This window comes from Panulirus ornatus, chromosome 61, assembly GCF_036320965.1.
Source record: "Panulirus ornatus isolate Po-2019 chromosome 61, ASM3632096v1, whole genome shotgun sequence".
NCBI classification, from domain to species: Eukaryota; Metazoa; Arthropoda; class Malacostraca; order Decapoda; family Palinuridae; genus Panulirus; species Panulirus ornatus.
Genome location: NC_092284.1, coordinates 1,301,206 through 1,321,105, shown reverse-complemented (window position 1 = coordinate 1,321,105; position 19,900 = coordinate 1,301,206). Strand labels below are relative to the sequence as shown.

The 19,900-nt window shown below is 39.6% G+C and overlaps 1 long non-coding RNA gene across 1 annotated transcript in view; it reads left to right on the top strand.

Annotated features, from left to right (window-relative positions):
- The first annotated feature begins 2,915 nt into the window (after positions 1-2,915).
- LOC139767470 (uncharacterized) overlaps positions 2,916-19,900 on the top strand; it is a 17,365-nt gene continuing 380 nt past the window's right edge. The window contains exons 1-2 of the long non-coding RNA XR_011717136.1: positions 2,916-3,332; positions 19,188-19,858. This is a non-coding gene — a long non-coding RNA (uncharacterized lncRNA). The remainder of the gene's footprint in view (positions 3,333-19,187; positions 19,859-19,900) is intronic.

The following is a 19,900-nucleotide window of genomic DNA, read 5'->3' as shown; positions in this document are numbered from 1 at the left end:
TTGGATGTGTTTTGCTATCCCTCTAGTGATATGATGGAGTGTTGCTACAGGGAAAATTATTATGATGCAAGTAAGAAGTGCCTTTATAAGGAAGATAGATGTATATTTTGAAAGTTTTATCAGATGAGAGCCACAGTAAAAGCTTAAATTTCTCTTGTAGGGAAGTTGATAATCATGGTATAATTGAGAAGTGTTGTTAAACATACATTGAAAATAATGGGTATTGGAATTTCTCTTTTAAGGAAGGTGAGAATCATGGCAGAAGTCAGAGGACCTATTACATGGAAGTTGGACATGAAAGGAGAATGAGAATCACATTACAAGTTATGAATTTTGTATCTCAGAAGAGTGAATCATGGAACAAGTTTGTAGTCCTGTTACTGGAAAGAAGTATTGTAATCTGCTGTATATGTATGCTGGCTTAAATCACTTTTAAGAGCACTTCCATGTCAGGTAACATGTTGGTATTGTAGATAATTGGTAATTCATTGGTAGTAGGAAGAGTAATTAGTCAACACGTAGAAGCCACTTATGTGGTTTGCAGTTTGGTGAGTAGGTGATTGATTGGATAGACGTTGGGGGGTTTGACAAAAGTGCATACATGACATTAAGGAGGTAAGTAGCTGGGTATTTGGATGATTGACTACTCGGTGGGATAATTAATTTTGTGTATGGTAGTTAGGTGTTTGGCTCATCGGCTGCTCAGATGGATAATTTAAGAAATGATTGGATTGGTGATGATGATTGGACTTAAATATGAAGATTGGGTTATAAGGGAACCAGATGATTTGTAGGTGATGAAATAATTTTTTCTTGGTAGACGATTTATTATTATTAGTAGTAGTTGTAGCAGTAGCAGTAACTTCTGTACAGCCTTCCAAAGAAAGAGTTGTGAGGAGAATATGTTAAAATTTATAGGGAAGTGAGTACCAGACCATTTTTGGGTATGTGAAAGTGGACCATAAGACATGAGTGATTGGTAATTTTGATGCACCTGGTAGTGAGGATGGGAGATGAGTGAGTTTATCTGCAGTTTTGACGAGAGGAACCGAGTGCCATTTGTGGGAGATTTGGATGCATGGATAGGTGATATGACAATTTAGTGTGTAACTGGGAAGCACGGCATGAATTGTAAATGAATTTGGCAAACACCTTGTAGAAGTTTAAGTTAGAAATAGATCTAATTGGAAATTTCTGGTTTAAAATCAGTTGCATTCATAACTGTACTTGGGTTAGGTACCAATTGATAGGCATGTGAAAGAGAAATTCATGCACTTGATATTACTAGAGGGGCAGGTAGAGATGACACGGTTCTTGTGAGAAATTCCAGAAGCTTTGGGAGAATATTTGATAGTAGAAGTTGAAGAGAGTTAATGGGAATAAAAGTTGTGTGGTTCAGGGAGTGGAAGAGGTAGGTTGGTGTGAGTTTGAATGTGTGTACTTGGTAGTGTGTGGAAAGACATTTTACTATTTCTGTAGGAGCAAAGATAACTTTTTGATGAAATTACAGTGCCTCTTGTGAGTGGACATGAGAGAAAATGGAACTGTGGGAGCTGAAATAAGTCACAGGGGTGGGAGAGGAGTCTTTGTATAAGGGTGCTTTGGTTTTGCTGAATTATACATGACATCTAGGGAGTAGAAGTTAACAAATGAGTGCAGTTTATTTGCGAGTTCCTCTAGAAGTTTCTTTATCAAGTAGCATTCAGTTTTATTGCAGAATCATTTCTATCTACATATTTCAAATACAGTTAAGACAGTAATGCATTCTTCGACCAGCAGTAGTTCCTGAAGAAGGGTTGGTGGGATGATGATCATGTATGTATATAAGAAGTTTCCCTCGTTAGAACTAGGAACATTCAGAGAAAGGTCACATACATCCACATCCATTCTCTAGCTGTCGTTTGCATTGCACCGAAACTACAGTATCCTTCCCCCCCCCCCTCTCGTTTTTTTTTTTTTGTAATTTTTCAAAAGAATGAACAGAGAAGAGGGCCAAGTGAGGATATTCCCTCAAAGGCCCAGTCCTCTGTTCTTAACGCTACCTCGCTAACGCGGGAAATGGCCAATAGTTTGAAAGAAAGAATATATATATATGTCGTCCTTGGTGGGGAATTTTCGTATTGTAATGATATTTATTGACGTATTATGAAGGTACTTTGAAAATGATATCAGAAATATTGAATAATCAGTATTTTTGAAGATGAAATAATAGGAATAAGGGAAAAAAGTATTTTAAGGATGTTCCATCAAACACCCTTCCCTCTGGCCCTAGTTAGTATAATGAGGGAAGATGGTAATTAACAGTCCTCATATGGTCTGGTGTATGAAGATGAAAGATAAGCTGGGGAAAGGTATAATTAAACCAGGGAACTTAATGAGACAATTAGACCAGACGTCGTCTTTACGGTAATTTTAACTAAGAAATTCCACATTTGTCAGTAATTGTTAGAATGTCTATAATTGCAGTGGTGATTGGACTGAATTTATAGCAATTGTTAGAATGTCTATAATTGCAGTGGTGATTGGACTGACTTATTAGAGGTCTAATGACATGTTTGGGTTAAGGCATACGTAATGAGACCTGGCTTATAGAGTAGGTGGATTGGGTGATGAGAATCGATTGCTAGTTCCTCAGTCATTAGATTGCTAGCTGATTATGATTGCATGAGAGCCAGGAAGTGTGCAGGATTTGACTGGGGAAATCATATAAGTTGGATATTGAACGCATGTTTTCGGTAACGATCAATTTTAGGCGGGAAACCAGTCGATTTGGATAACCCAATATGGCCTAGGGAATCCATTAGTTTTTTAGGTAGACCTAGTTGAATGTTGTTTGTAAATAAAGGGACGATATAATGGCGTAGTTAAAGGCGTTTGGTTTGGGGTTGGGTGTTGGCGGCCAACTTGGCTCCCGCCAGCCAGTGTCCCTCTGGCGGCCGTGGCGGGAGGACGTACTCTGGCGCCGCTCCTCCCTCGCTGCTCACTATATCTCTCTCCCTCTCTCTCTCTCTCTCCCCCTCGCCCTTTAATGACGCCCTGGCTGCTCCTGCTGGTGGCACGCCGTCTGGAGTGGCTTTCCTCCGGTGACAACACGCGGCAGTGTGTCCACGTCCGTGGTCATGGTGGCACACGACCAGGCGTGTGTGTGTGTGTGTGTGTCGTAAATTCCTCATTGCCCGAGTGTTGGTGTGAACTACTGGACGCCGTGGCGGTAGTTAGTGGCACCAGGTAGTGTTGCTAGTGGCGGTGATTGGAGGTAGTGGCGCTATTAACTAGTGGCAGTCGTGGAGGTGGAGGGTAATGGCCAGACGTACACACCCCAGGCCAGTGAGGTAAGGCCAGGCATTACGTTATGGTGGTTACGCCCTTGATGCATGACGGTACGACTACAGCTGTAGTACCACAACTACGGCTACAGCTGTAGTACCACGATGGTACGACTACAGCTGTAGTACCACGACAGTACTACAGCTGTAGTACCACGAGGGTACGGCTACAGCTGTAGTACCACGAGGGTACGGCTACAGCTGTAGTACCACGACGGTACGACTACAGCTGTAGTACCACGACGGTACGACTACAGCTGTAGTACCACGACGGTACGGCTACAGCTGTAGTACCACGACGGTACGACTACAGCTGTAGTCGAGGTCGAGTCATTCACAGGTTGTACCGTCGTGATCAAGGATCGTACCGTTGTACCTAATTGGGTTGTTAGCAATCCCCAACCTGTAGTACCAGTTTGATATTCATGAAATTAATATGATTATTATTGTTATAATTATTACAATTCATCTAGATGTCTATAATGCCTAGATATTATACAGTACGTGTTTATATATATATATATATATATATATATATATATATATATATATATATATATATATATATATATATATATATATATATATATATATGATTCATACATGTAATATGAGCATTCTAGATCGTGTATGTATATGTCAGAAGACATAATATCGTGATTGCCACATGTTTAATACGTGTAGAATTCTCAGATTTCCTGACATCGTTACTGTCATGTCCAGCCAAATTACCTTGATTACCTTTGATTACCTTTGATTACCTTTGATTTCAAATTTAATGGAGTATTCACGGCGCCATTGGCGGGAAAAATATATATATATGGCTTAATTTCAAGCGAATATATTTGCAGTCACGGTATATATATATATATATATATATATATATATATATATATATATATATATATATATATCCCTGGGGATAGGGGAGTAAGAATACTTCCCACGTATTCCCTGCGTGTCGTAGAAGGCGACTAAAAGGGGATGGAGCAGGTGGCTGGAAATCCTCCCCTCGTTTTTTTTTTTTTTTAATTTTCCAAAAGAAGGAACAGAGAAGGGAGCCAGGTGAGGATATTCCCCCTAAGGCCCAGTCCTCTGTTCTTAACGCTACCTCGCTAATGCGGGAAATGGCGAATAGCATGAAAGAAAGAAATATATATATATATATATATATATATATATATATATATATATATATATATATATAGATAGATAGATAGATAGATACATACATACATAGATATAGATATGAAGAGATTGTGTTTACCATTATAGATTGATGTAGATTTTAGTATATTATTATAATTAATATTCCTTGGGACTTCACATTTGTGTATTAATGTATCCTGAAGATGCTAATATTAACAAGAATAGGAAGCCATATTTTATAAGGAAATTGTAGAAAAAAAAATACCCAGGCGACTTTGGACATATTATCCTTTTATATTAAGATGAATTATCTTAACATAAATTACGTAAGGGTTCTTGATTATATTATTACATATAGCTAAGGCGACACACTGGACTAAACCTTGTCGCAAAACTTAATTTATTTATACTGACAAACCTTTACTTCTGTCTGCCATAGAAAATGTGATGTATTATGTCTGTTCCTCTTGGGTAGTCTGACCTGTGGCATAAATAATGGGGAAAATGGCGAAATATATATATATATATATATATATATATATATATATATATATATATATATATATATATATATATATATTATATAAATAAATAAATAAAAATATATAATGTTACGTCAAGGAAGACAGCAATTTTGTTTCTAAATTTTTAGGTTTAAGTTGGGTTAGGCTTTGGTAAATTCCTGTGGTAAATGGATTATCTTTGTTTTATTATACATTATTTATTATACAGTATTTAACTACTTGCATCAGCAGGGTTAATAATGGTGGGTCCTACAATTAGCCACTATTCTCAGCCATTGATGGTGTGTTAAACTAAGAAAAATGTCTACTGTAGAGAAATAATAAAGATGGGTCTATTTCTTCAAGGTTTAGGGGTTGGATAACCTCATGGAGAACATGGTAGACCTATTGTGTGTGGGTTGGGTATGATGCAGGTGAGGTTAGGGTAGGTGAGGTTAAGTTAGGTTAGGTTAGGTTAGGTGGGTTAGGTTAGGGTAGGTGAGGTGAGGTTAGGTAAGGTTGGTTAGGTTAGGGTAGGTGAGGTGAGGTTAAGTTGGGTGGGTTAGGTTAGGGTAGGTGAGGTGAGGTTAGGTTAGGTTAGGTGGGTTAGGTTAGGGTAGGTGAGGTTAGGTTAGGTTAGGTGGGTTAGGTTAGGTTAGGTGGGTTAGGTTAGGGTAGGTGAGGTGAGGTTAGGTTAGGTTAGGTTAGGGTAGGTGAGGTGAGGTTAGGTTAGGTGGGTTAGGATAGGGTAGGTGAGGTTAGGTTAGGTTAAGTTGAGATCTTGTAACATTTAATTAAGCTGGGATGAAATTTATCTACAGGCATAGATTTAATCTCCAAGAAATCAGATTTTAAACTTAATAAATTGAGTTTAGATATAATAAATATTAAAACAAAATAACAGATAGTAAGATAAGGTTATTGACCTCCCAAGGTCTAGTTTAACATAAAGTTTTCATGGACGTTTGGAAAAGCCAATATGTATGAGCAGGGGATTGCACAATGCGCATTTTTGCCTCCAGAGTATTGACCTGAGCCAGAATGGCGTGCATGAGGCAAACAAATTGACGTGGATTACATTCCCTGTGACGGAATGTGTCTGGTATGAAACCTGTCATAATGATGGTTATCAGAAATGTATTATGTTGCAGTGTGTAGCAAGATAATTGCTCTCAACTGATAAAGGAAAATGATGTCTTTTTTTATGTCTTCTAGAACCTTACTGTATAGATAGATTTTCGGGCAATTATTATGTGTATTCAATTGTCAAATTAGTTGGAGTAGTTTGGTGAAAATCTGTTCACAAGAGTAACTAAAACCATACAAGACATATCCGTAGACTTGCCATTGAATTTAACTAGGCTACGAATATCAGTGTAGGCTACGAATAAGACTTGAAATGGTAGGGTTAAATAATAGGCTACGAGTAAGACTTAAGATGGTGTTGTTAAATAATAGGTTACGAATAAGACTAGGATGTTATGGTTAAATAATAGGCTACGAATAAGACTTGAAATGGTATGGTTAAATAATAGGTTACGAATAAGACTTAAGATGGTATGGTTAAATAATAGGGTACGAATAAGACTAGGATGTTATGGTTAAATAATAGGTTACGAATAAGACTAGGATGTTATGGTTAAATAATAGGTTACGAATAAGACTAGGATGTTATGGTTAAATAATAGGTTACGAATAAGACTTAAGATGGTATGGTTAAATAATAGGTTACGAATAAGACTAGGATGTTATGGTTAAATAATAGGTTACGAATAAGACTAGGATGGTGTTGTTTAGGTTGTAGTAACAGGTTGTGGGAGCCATGGCCAAGTGGGCCGGTTTTGCCTGCCATAGTAACTTGTTGCATGTCTCCAGGGTTGTTAGGGACGAGGCTTAGTGTGTGTGTGTGTGTCTGGGATGGCACTGGTCCAGGAGGACCCAACCTCCAGCCATAGTGGTCGTGAATGCCTTTTAAAACTTTATATAATGATATAATGGGAGTTAGGAAATCCTAAAGTCATTTATATGTTTATATAATGATATAATGGCAGTTAGAACATCCTAAAGTCATTTATATGTTTATATAATGATATAATGGGAGAAAATCCTGAATTCATTTATATGTTTCTATAATGATATAATGGGAGTTAGAAATTCCTAAAGTCATTTACATGTTTCTATAATGATATAATGGGAGTTAGAAAACCCTAAAGTCATTTATATGTTTATATAATAATTTAATGGCAGTTAGAAAACCCTAAAGTCATTTATATGTTTATATCATGATATAATGGCAGTTAGAAATTCCTAAAGTCATTTATATGTTTATATAATGATATAATGGCAGTTAGAAATTCCTAAAGTCATTTATATGTTTATATAATGATATAATGGCAGTTAGAAATTCCTAAAGTCATTTATATGTTTATATAATAATATAATGGCAGTTAGAAATTTCTAAAGTCATTTATATGTTTATATAATGATATAATGGGAGTTAGAAATTCCTAAAGTCATTTATATGTTTATATAATGATATAATGGGAGCTAGAAATTCCTAAAGTCATTTATAAGTATAATGTGATAGTGAAGCTTGCAATACTTTATGGTTTGTGATGTGAATTAATTCTCTTGTGAGCTGAGGTGTCAAAGTGTGTTGACAGACATGTTGATGTGGCAGGAAAATAAACTTTTGAAATACTGACATAAGAAGTGGCCATTTTGCATGCATTTATCTGAGAATTAACTGTTGATATGGGCAATGGTACATAATAATTAACCTCTTGGCTTGACCCTACCCTGACCTAATCTAGTCTACCCTGACCTAATCTAATCTACCATGACCTAATCTAGTCTACCCTGACCTGATGTAGTCTACCCTGACCTAATCTAATCTACCCTGACCTAATCTAGTCTACCCTGACCTAATGTAGTCTACCCTGACCTAATGTAATCTGCCCTGACCTAATCTAGTCTACCCTGACCTAATCTAGTCTACCCTGACCTAATCTAATCTACCCTGACCTAATCTAATCTACCCTGACCTAACTACCTGATCCATTATAACCCTAAATTACCAATTTACTTTAACCTCCTTCTCACTATATCAACGTAAAGCCATTTCATTCCGGTCATAAGAGAATTTACGAATTTATATGAAAGTAATTCAGATAAGGATAAGAAAACCTTATTCATCCTTTGAGAAAGTAAGTTATTCATGTTAAAATGGGAAATGTATAATGACTGATGTAGGTTGATGTGTATTATCATGGGAATGTATAATGACTTGATGTAGGTTGAAGTGTATTATCATGGCAATGTATAATGACTGATGTAGGTTGAGGTGTATTATCATGGCAATGTATAATGACTTGATGTAGGTTGAGGTGTATTATCATGGGAATGTATAATGACTTGATGTAGGTTGAGGTGTATTCTCATGGGAATGTATAATGACTTGATGTAGGTTGAGGTGTATTCTCATGGGAATGTATAATGACTTGATGTAGGTTGAGGTGTATTCTCATGGGTGTAAGAGGCAGACAAGACATGAGTGTAGGTGTGGACTGTGGTGAAGCCGTACACTAGTCTGGCCCCCGGCCATGTTTACATGGAACACACCATTTCTTAAAGCCATGGGGCTTCTCTCTCTCTCTCTCTCTCTCTCTCTCTCTCTCTCTCTCTCTCTCTCTCTCTCTCTCTCTCTCTCTCTCGTTTACCCGAGACTGAACTGCTTTATTCATTTTTCACCGATTCTTTTATTTGTATTTACGGTGTTTACTACTGGTTTATTTTCTTGTATTTACGGTGTTTACTACTGGTTTATTTTCTTGTATTTGCGGTGTTTACTACTGGTTTATTTTCTTGTATTTGCGGTGTTTACTACTGGTTTATTTTCTTGTATTTGCGGTGTTTACTACTGGTTTATTCTCTTGTATTGACGGTGTTTACTACTGGTTTATTTTACTTGTATTTACGGTGTTTACTACTGGTTTATTTTACTTGTATTTACGGTGTTTACTACTGGTTTATTTTACTTGTATTTACGGTGTTTACTACTGGTTTATTTTACTTGTATTTACGGTGTTTACTACTGGTTTATTTTCTATAAACCAATAGAGGGCGGGTGGCGTTAGATTTTGTTTATCTGTTTGTTTGTGGTAGAAACAGTTAGATGACCCTACTTTGTTTACATCGGCTCGACCTGTGAGCCAGTTGAATTGCTCCGGTAGCTTGTTATGATGTAGTTAACCCGGTCCACACTTGTTATGAGTATGTTAAACCGTTGTCGTTAACCGTTTGAACTGAGCGGTACGATCGTTAAGCACGACTAAGGGTCGTACTCACAAGTCATGTTAACTAAGGGTCGTACTTACAAAAGCCATGTTAACTAAGGGTCGTACTCACAACAGTCATGTTAACTAAGGGTCGTACTCACAAAAGCCATGTTAACTAAGGGTCGTACTCACAACAGTCATGTTAACTAAGGGTCGTACTCACAAAAGCCATGTTAACTAAGGGTCGTACTCACAACAGCCATGTTAACTAAGGGTCGTACTCACAAAAGCCATGTTAACTAAGGGTCGTACTCACAAAAGCCATGTTAACTAAGGGTCGTACTCACAAAAGCCATGTTAACTAAGGGTCGTACTCACAACAGCCATGTTAACTAAGGGTCGTACTCACAAAAGCCATGTTAACTAAGGGTCGTACTCACAAAAGCCATGTTAACTAAGGGTCGTACTCACAAAAGCCATGTTAAACCCATACCTTTTTCACCCACAATTTTCCTCTCTATTTCAAAACTTTAGAGAGATTTTGAGCTTTGAATTTGAGGGATTGGGTGACCAGGGGATGAAATGGCTTCCACAAATGATGCTAAAAAAAATTTACCTCAAACGTGTGAAATGGAAGAAGCAGGTGTGGCCATTTTACCCCGGCCTTTTTGACCCATTCGAGCCATTTATCTGTATGTCAGGCCAGTGGCCACGTGCCAGATGTGTTGGAAAAGTGGCCATAAGTAGCGAAGACATGTTGATGAAAAATAATTAAGTTACGTGAATAATTAATAAATGATAAATCTACAAGATATTATAATGTGGGTCACGAGAATTTTAAAGAAGTGGATTTCCAATTTATTTATTCATTTTCTTTTTTCGAGAACATTATATCATATGAATATGAAATCATGAAAAATTATTCATTGATTCAAATGTTGAAGTATTTTTCCAATTTCTACATTAAGTATTTAATTAATTAACTTTGAAATATTAGGTCGTGAATGGTATGCTCTTGTATTGTAAGTTGATATTACTATATCATTCTTTAAGGGTAATAAATAGAACAAATAAATGATTACATAAATTGAAATTACATTCGAAATCGAATTATAGAAGCCATGTCCGATTCCATGTACCTGAATTTAGTTGTCATTAATAACAAGATGAGTAGATAGTGATGTTTAGTCCTTCTATTTTTATTGTCATTATTAATGTTATTGTTGTAGATAAGATAGATATTGAAGGAGTTGAATTAAATGTAATTGATGGAGCAGAAGTCGAAGTCGGAAACGAACACAGTTCACTGTTGGCTTGTGGTCATGGCGGCAGTTGACGTGGTTGACCAGTTTGGTGTCGGAGTTTTGTGTCATATTGCATTAGTTTCGTCACAGAGCAAGACGCCCGAGGTGGTAAGTCCTGTGTGAAGCCCTTCCCGTGTCAACATGGCAGACTTTGCTCCTACCTGGAGTGGGATACACACATGTTTTATCTCGATCCTGAGAAGGTAAAGTTTAGGAGGAAAATGGGGTAATGGCGTTTGAATTAACACAACATTGCAATCATGGCGGCAGAAAATTTGAACTAGGGTCAAGCCATGAAACCTAACCGTAATTATATTAGTTCTGTTTCAATTTATTGGTCAATCTTGCGCCTTAGTGAATGGTTAATGACCTTTATTATGTCTTTGAAGAAAGACCAGAATATAAGATGTTCGTAGGATGGAAATAGTTAGGTTAAAGGCATTTCCATTTTGACGACCTTGGTCAGTAGTGAGGTTGGCTAGGCTAGCATGAGGCTAGGCTAGGATCACTGGCTAGGTTAGGTTAGGTTAGGTTAGGTTATAGGATGGGTTAGGTTAGGTTAGGTTAGGCTAGGTTAGGTTAGGTTTAGGATGGGTTAGGTTAGGTTAGGGCGAGTTAAATTGAGAAGAAATTGGTTTAAGTTGAATTTAGGGTAAGATGAGAAGATATTAGGGTAGGATAGGGTAAGATGAGAAGAGATTAGGGTAGGATAGGGTAAGATGAGAAGAGATTAGGGTAGGATAGGATAAGATGAGAAGAGATTAGGGCAGGATAGGGTAAGATGAGAAGACATTAGGGTAGGATAGGGTAAGATGAGAAGAAATTAGGGTAGGACAGGGTATACTCCACCACCAGCTGGTATGGTATACTCCACCACCTGCTGGTATGGTATACTCCACCACCAGCTGGTATGGTATACTCCACCACCAGCTGGTATGGTATACTCCACCACCAGCTGGTATGGTATACTCCACCACCAGCTGGTATGGTATACTCCACCACCAGCTGTATACTCCACCACCAGCTGGTATGGTATACACCACCACCAGCTGGTATGGTAAACTCCACCACCAGCTGGTATGGTTTACTCCACCACCAGCTGGTATGGTATACTCCACCACCAGCTGTATACTCCACCACCAGCTGGTATGGTATACTCCACCACCAGCTGGTATGGTATACTCCACCACCAGCTGGTATGGTATACAGTTCCTGGTTTACTGTTTGACGCTCGCTAAGTGGAAATAAAAAGTTTACCTTTTGCTACATGACCTTTGACCTGTTCCTTGAGGGTCATATGGAAAGTCAGGTGTACCATGCCTAAGGGTCGTGTGTACCGTCGTGGTCGTACCGTTGTGCTCAGAGGGCTGTACCGTCGTGGTGAGGGAACGTACCGTCGTGCCAGGGTTCGACCACACAAGCCACCATACCTGGTTACCAACTAACACTGAGAAGCTATTTGGTAAACATGCGAATGGCGTCGTAGCTTCGTCTCTTCGATGTATATCAACTGTTGTTATATTTCTCTTTTGTGTCTCCCCTCATGATGTGATTATTACACGAAAGTGCACTTGGCAACTTATCTTGTTTCATTTTCCCCCATGGACTCATAGGAATATATATATATATATATATATATATATATATATATATATATATATATATATATATATATATATATATATACATTGCTGGGGTGATATACTCGCAGATAAAACAGGTAGGAGGCGTCTGTGGCAAGTAAGAAATATGTAACTCAATTTATCATCTGCCTCGCTCTGCTTCTCCTGTGTTTTAGAAGGGTTGGTTTAGTGAAGTTTCATCACAGAATTGGAAGTTTAAAGCTTAAGATGTTTTAGTTTTATTACACCCATGGCGGTTTATAGCCCCACAGCAAGTTAGTGGTGTAATATGTTGCATTATTTTACCAATGGAGTTGGACGAAAGAAGTCATACTCAAAGTTGAAGTCTATTATTTTGGGATGAATATCTCCTTAGAGGTTAATATTGTCTTTAAAAGGTTAGATAACCTAGAATGTGTGTGTATATATATATATATATATATATATATGCTTTTCTAAGTATTTCTCACATACATTCTTCAAAGCAAACACCTGATCCACACATCCTCTACCACTTCTGAAACCGCACTGCTCTTCCCCAATCTGATGCTCTGTACATGCCTTCACCCTCTCAATCAATACCCTCCCATATAATTTACCAGGAATACTCAACAAACTTATACCTCTGTAATTTGAGCACTCACTCTTATCCCCTTTGCCTTTGTACAATGGCACTATGCACGCATTCCGCCAATCCTCAGGCACCTCACCATGAGTCATACATACATTAAATAACCTTACCAACCAGTCAACAATACAGTCACCCCCTTTCTTAATAAATTCCACTGCAATACCATCCAAACCTGCTGCCTTGCCGGCTTTCATCTTCCGCAAAGCTTTTACTACCTCTTCTCTGTTTACCAAATCATTTTCCCTAACTCTCTCACTTTGCACACCACCTCGACCAAAACACCCTATATCTGCCACTCTGTCATCAGACACATTCAACAAACCTTCAAAATACTCATTCCATCTCCTTCTCACATCACCGCTACTTGTTATCACCTCCCCATTTACGCCCTTCACTGAAGTTCCCATTTGCTCCCTTGTCTTACGCACCCTATTTACCTCCTTCCAGAACATCTTTTTATTCTCCCTAAAATTTACTGATAGTCTCTCACCCCAACTCTCATTTGCCCTTTTTTTCACCTCTTGCACCTTTCTCTTGACCTCCTGTCTCTTTCTTTTATACTTCTCCCACTCAATTGCATTTTTTCCCTGCAAAAATCGTCCAAATGCCTCTCTCTTCTCTTTCACTAATACTCTTACTTCTTCATCCCACCACTCACTACCCTTTCTAAACAGCCCACCTCCCACTCTTCTCATGCCACAAGCATCTTTTGCGCAATTTGTATGTAGCATTTATGGATCTGGAGAAGGCATATGATAGAGTTGATAGAGATGCTCTGTGGAAGGTATTAAGAATATATGGTGTGGGAGGCAAGTTGTTAGAAGCAGTGAAAAGTTTTTATCGAGGATGTAAGGCATGTGTACGTGTAGGAAGAGAGGAAAGTGATTGGTTCTCAGTGAATGTAGGTTTGCGGCAGGGGTGTGTGATGTCTCCATGGTTGTTTAATTTGTTTATGGATGGGGTTGTAAAGGAGGTAAATGCAAGAGTCCTGGAAAGAGGGGCAAGTATGAAGTCTGTTGGGGATGAGAGAGCTTGGGAAGTGAGTCAATTGTTGTTCGCTGATGATACAGCGCTGGTGGCTGATTCATGTGAGAAACTGCAGAAGCTGGTGACTGAGTTTGGTAAAGTGTGTGGAAGAAGAAAGTTGAGAGTAAATGTAAATAAGAGCAAGGTTATTAGGTACAGTAGGGGTGAGGGTCAAGTCAATTGGGAGGTGAGTTTGAATGGAGAAAAACTGGAGGAAGTGAAGTGTTTTAGATATCTGGGAGTGGATCTGTCAGCGGATGGAACCATGGAAGCGGAAGTGGATCATAGGGTGGGGGAGGGGGCGAAAATTTTGGGAGCCTTGAAAAATGTGTGGAAGTCGAGAACATTATCTCGGAAAGCAAAAATGGGTATGTTTGAGGGAATAGTGGTTCCAACAATGCTGTATGGTTGCGAGGCGTGGGCTATGGATAGAGATGTGCGCAGGAGGATGGATGTGCTGGAAATGAGATGTTTGAGGACAATGTGTGGTGTGAGGTGGTTTGATCGAGTAAGTAACGTAAGGGTAAGAGAGATGTGTGGAAATAAAAAGAGCGTGGTTGAGAGAGCAGAAGAGGGTGTTTTGAAATGGTTTGGGCACATGGAGAGAATGAGTGAGGAGAGATTGACCAAGAGGATATATGTGTCGGAGGTGGAGGGAACGAGGAGAAGAGGGAGACCAAATTGGAGGTGGAAAGATGGAGTGAAAAAGATTTTGTGTGATCGGGGCCTGAACATGCAGGAGGGTGAAAGGAGGGCAAGAAATAGAGTGAATTGGAGTCATGTGGTATACAGGGGTTGACGTGCTGTCAGTGGATTGAAGCAAGGCATGTGAAGCGTCTGGGGTAAACCATGGAAAGCTGTGTAGGTATGTATATTTGTGTGTGTGGACGTGTGTATGTACATGTGTATGGGGGGGGGGGGTTGGGCCATTTCTTTCGTCTGTTTCCTTGCGCTACCTCGCAAACGCGGGAGACAGCGACAAAGTATAAAAAAAAAAAAAAAAAAAAAAAAAAAAAAAAATATATATATATATATATATATATATATATATATATATATATATATATATATGTCTTGGACAATTGCATGTTTACCAAATGGCGTCCTAGCTTCGTCTATTCGATGTATATCAACTGACTTATATTTCTCTCTTGTGTCTCCCCTGATGATGTGATTATTACACGAAAGTGCACTTGGGAACTTAAACTGTTTCATTTTCCCCGTGGACTCAGGAATAAATATTATGTATATATATATATATATATATATATATATATATATATATATATATATATATATATATATATATGAGGGCCTAATATTTAGCTTAGAGTTGTTATTGATGTAAATTGGGAGCAAGTTTTATCGCAACAAAGAATGCACTTGGAACAATTCCGCATTTGTGTATATTTTTTGTTTTACTGCTGCTAACGGGAAGTGACAGACACACATGCACATGCAAAACAAACATAAGTCCAAATGATACAAGATTCCGGGAGATTTCCAAGAATTGAGTAAATGATTCTCCAAGTTAACCCATGTAGGTTCAGCGTTCGAGTCCGCGCGCAAATTTTTTTTTTTTTTTCACTTATCGAAGATGGACACGAGCGTGTGGGAGACGAGAAGGACTACATACTGAAAGGCTCTCTTACCCTGCCTCCTCCTACCGTTGCCACATGTATATGTATATGTACATCCTCCTACCTCTTCCACCGTTGCCACATGTATATGTATATGTACATCACAGATCTATATGGTGGTACGTTAGGTTTAAAGTCACCGTTCCCCAAGAACTCCCACTTGTCCCACAGACCTGCCTCAAATAATATATATATATATATATATATATATATATATATATATATATATATATATATATATATATATATATATATATATATATATATCCCTGGGGATAGGGGAGAAAGAATACTTCCCACGTATTCCCTGCGTGTCGTAAAAGGCGACTAAAAGGGGAGGGAGCGGGTGGCTGGAAATCCTCCCCTCTCATTTTTTTTTAATTTTCCAAAAGGAGGAACAGAGAAGGGGGCCAGGTGAGGATATTCCCTCAAAGGCCCAGTCCTCTGTTCTTAACGCTACCTCGCTGATGCGGGAAATGGCGAATAGTATGAAAGAAAAAGATATATATATATATACCGACCGCCATGGATGGCAAGTGGGCCCGCCATATCGATCCACCACGGGAAAGGGATTTTCGTGTTTTAACGTAATTTTTCAAAGGTTTTTTTACGATGTTATTTTGATATTTCTACCTCGTGTGTTACGCCCCGATGGTTCAAGATGAATTAGTGAATCATTATGTATATATATATATATATATATATACATCGTAGACAGTAGGGTCAATCTGGGGTTTTGAAGAGCATTATGGATTTATATTTCAGCAGGTTTGGAATGGGGGGGGAAGGGAGGGGGGGTTAGGGAGGTGATCGATGCTGGGGGGGTGTGAGGGGGGCCCGGTTTGGGGGGGTGCGGCGTTGGCGGGAGAGGCCATGAGTGGGGGAGGGGAAGGCCCGCCACCCCTCCCTCCCCTCCTGAGCCAGACAGACGGACGGACGGACGGACACAAAGAGAAAAGAGAGAGATATGATTCTAACATAAACAAGAGAGAGAGAGAGAGAGAGAGAGAGAGAGAGAGAGAGAGAGAGAGAGAGAGAGAGAGAGAGAGACTAATTGGTTAGTAGATAATGTTATAGCCAGACTCACAGCCATTTTGAGTAGACGATCTCAAACTTGATTTAAAAGTATGTTGCCTGCTTTTGAAAAATGTTTTCGCTCTCCATTTTCTACAGTCTCTCCTCCGTGAAACTATTTATTGATATGAAGTCTCGTGGTTAAAGGTTGTATGTCTCGCACAGGCCTTCACAGTTAGGAGTTTGCTAGACACGAAAACAGATAAGAGATAAGCGCAATACACGTACAATAATTATGATATTGCGTGTGGCTAGCTGGACGTGTTGAGACGAGGTGTGTGTCTTGCTGAGTTGATATAGAATGATCACAAGTGGGGCTCAGAGAGAGAGAACTCTCTCTCTCTCTCTCTCTCTCTCTCTCTCTCTCTCTCTCTCTCTCTCTCTCTCTCTCTCTCTCTCTCGTGGCAAATATCAGGTACATACGCACGCACATACGCACATTTTGATTACCAGCAGTTGAAACGCTGTTCCTGTAGTACTGTATCCATAGTTGAACCACTGCACTTGTCACTGTAGTAGTACAGGTGTCTTGAGTGTGTATGGTGCTGTAGTGGGTGGAGTAAGGGATGCGGGTACAACACTGAATGAGGGGAGAATTGCGTAACGCCTACGTCTGGCACCGGAGACCTGACACTTCGGCCTGCGGTGGCCGGGAAAACATCTCTTGTAGAATTATCGTCCTCCATTTTCATAAAGCAATTCCAGTTGTAGAATTATGAGATAATTTATATATAACAAGGAATTGTTATTTTTTCTAAGTATTTGTGATAGTTGAGGTAATATCAGGAAGGGGAGAAGTGTTTTGTGGACATGACCTCGGGTTAAAGTCACGCCAGAAATGGAGTTTATTTATTTTCTTTTTTGGGCCAGAAACCAGATCATGGGTTTCGTGAAGGTTTGTATTTCCTTCAGACAACAACGTCTCTTCGTTGTATATCAACGGACTGTTACATTTCTCTCTTGTGTCTCCCCTGATGATGTGATTATTACACGAAAGTGCACTTGGCAACTTATCCTGTTTCATTTTCCCCCCGTGGACTCATAAGAGTATATATATATATATATATATATATATATATATATATATATATATATATATATATATATATATATATGTATATATATATATGTGTGTGTGTGTGTGTGTGTGTGTGTCTATTGTTGTATCATTTGTAGAAAAGCTGCGTTTGTTTGCGTGGGACGCTGGATTTGTTTGCTGTGGAAGAAGGGAATGATGTATATATCAAACAAACTTCAATATTGACACGTTGATTGTGGGTATATAAGACAAGCAGAGAACACAGAGATTAGCGAGGGAAAGCAAACAGCTAGGGAGAATAAAACGAGGGTGGGAGAGAGAGAGAGAGAGAGAGGGGTGACTCACCCTGTGTATATTGATCGTCTCGTAAAATTACGACCAGTATAGCAGTGCCTGTTGTGGCACCCCCCGGACCCCCCCTCTCCCCACTCTCCCAGCTGTGGGTGTTAACCTCTCCCCACCTCCAGCCTGTCCCACCCCACACACCCAGCTGTGGGTGTTAACTCCTCCCCACTCCAACACAACCCGCCCCGACCTCCTCCTCCCCACACTGCCAGCTGTGGGTGTTAACCTCTCCCCACCTCCAGCCTGTCCCACCCCACACACCCAGCTGTGGGTGTTAACTCCTCCCCACTCCAGCACAACCCGCCCCGACCTCCTCCCCACACACTGCCAGCTGTGGGTGTTAACTCCTCCCCAGCCCAGCCCGGGCCGCCACCTTCCCTCCCCACACTTTCCCTGCTTTGGTTATTGAACCCCCTTCCCCCACACCACCCCAGCAAGCCCCCCACACTTCCAGCTGTGGGTGTTGACCCCCTCCCCACCACATGCCTCCCCGCCCACACACACACACACACACACACACACACACACACACAGTGCCATGCAATGCGTGACATTCAAGTCACCAAACCACATAACCTGGGGTATAGAACTGCAAGGTTGTGGCATAACCTCGTGTGTTATAGCCACAAGTATTGTTATAACCAAGTGGTATGATCACAGGTTGTGGTTATACGTGTAGCCACAACCTGTGGAATTCTGACTCATTAGAATATGTTCATTTCTCTTTCCCTTACGATGCTTTTTCAAGTCACCAAACCACACAACCTGGGGTATATAACTGCAAGGTTGTGGCATAACCTCATGTGTTATAGCCACAAGTATTGTTATAACCAAGTGGTATGATCACAGGTTGTGGTTATACGTGTAGCCACAACCTGTGGAATTCTGACTCATTAGAATATGTTCATATCTCTTCCCCTTACGATGTTTTTTGAAGTCACCAAACCACACAACCTGGGGTATAGAACTGCAAGGTTGTGGCATAACCTCATGTATTATAGCCACAAGTATTGTTATATAACCAAGTGGTATGATCACAGGTTGTGGTTATACGTGTAGCCACAACCTGTGGATATAATAAACAGGATGGTGTTTATATATTCCGTGGACACGCTCATAGAGCATCACTATTAAGCATAATTATGAATTAGGATCATAAATAAACATTAATATTCTGTACCAATGCATTTTATATAAAATTTAATTCACAATTGATGACAGTACTTGTTAACGACCTGTGTTTCCTTGCAGAGTAGCGGACTGGTGCTTCTAATTGGTCGTTGCTGGCTGTGAAACCAATTGTCAGACATTGACCAATGGCGGTCTTGAACTAGAAGTGAGTTAACGTCTTATATTTTTGTGAGGTCAGCCAAGTCCCCCCCAGACAGAGAGAGAGACACTCTGTTTTCTCCCAAGTTTCAAAATGGTTGTTAAGGAAGCAACAAGCATGGGTTGATGAAACTACTTCGTAATGGAGAGAGTGAAGTGTTGAGAAATGATAGACCTTCTTGTGTACCATCGTGCTTAGAACCATGATTAACAAGTGATGACATTAATGACCCTATGTGATGGCCTTGTCTGGTTAAGCAGCAGATGTCTTGGCTCAAGACTGAGTAGAAACTTAAATCATAAATTCCATGAGACAGCTTCACTTTGCCTCTATCTCAACTGGTGATAGAAAGCGAACAGTACATTATTAATTGTGTGGTGTGCCTAAGGGAAGTCATTTGTCCATTGTAACTACCTGATGATGAACAGAACGATCGCGAGACGAGGACGTACAGAGACAGTCAACACCACCAGCGTTGGTGAATGAGAGAAAAACCTGATAGAAAACGCGGCGTCGGAAGCCACCCTCCGCCGATCACAGGCCGTGGTCTGGAGTGGCGGAAACTATGTGGGTTGTGCAGAACTCAGCCGAAGTACGTATGACCCATTTACCTTATTATTCCTTTTTTTTTTTT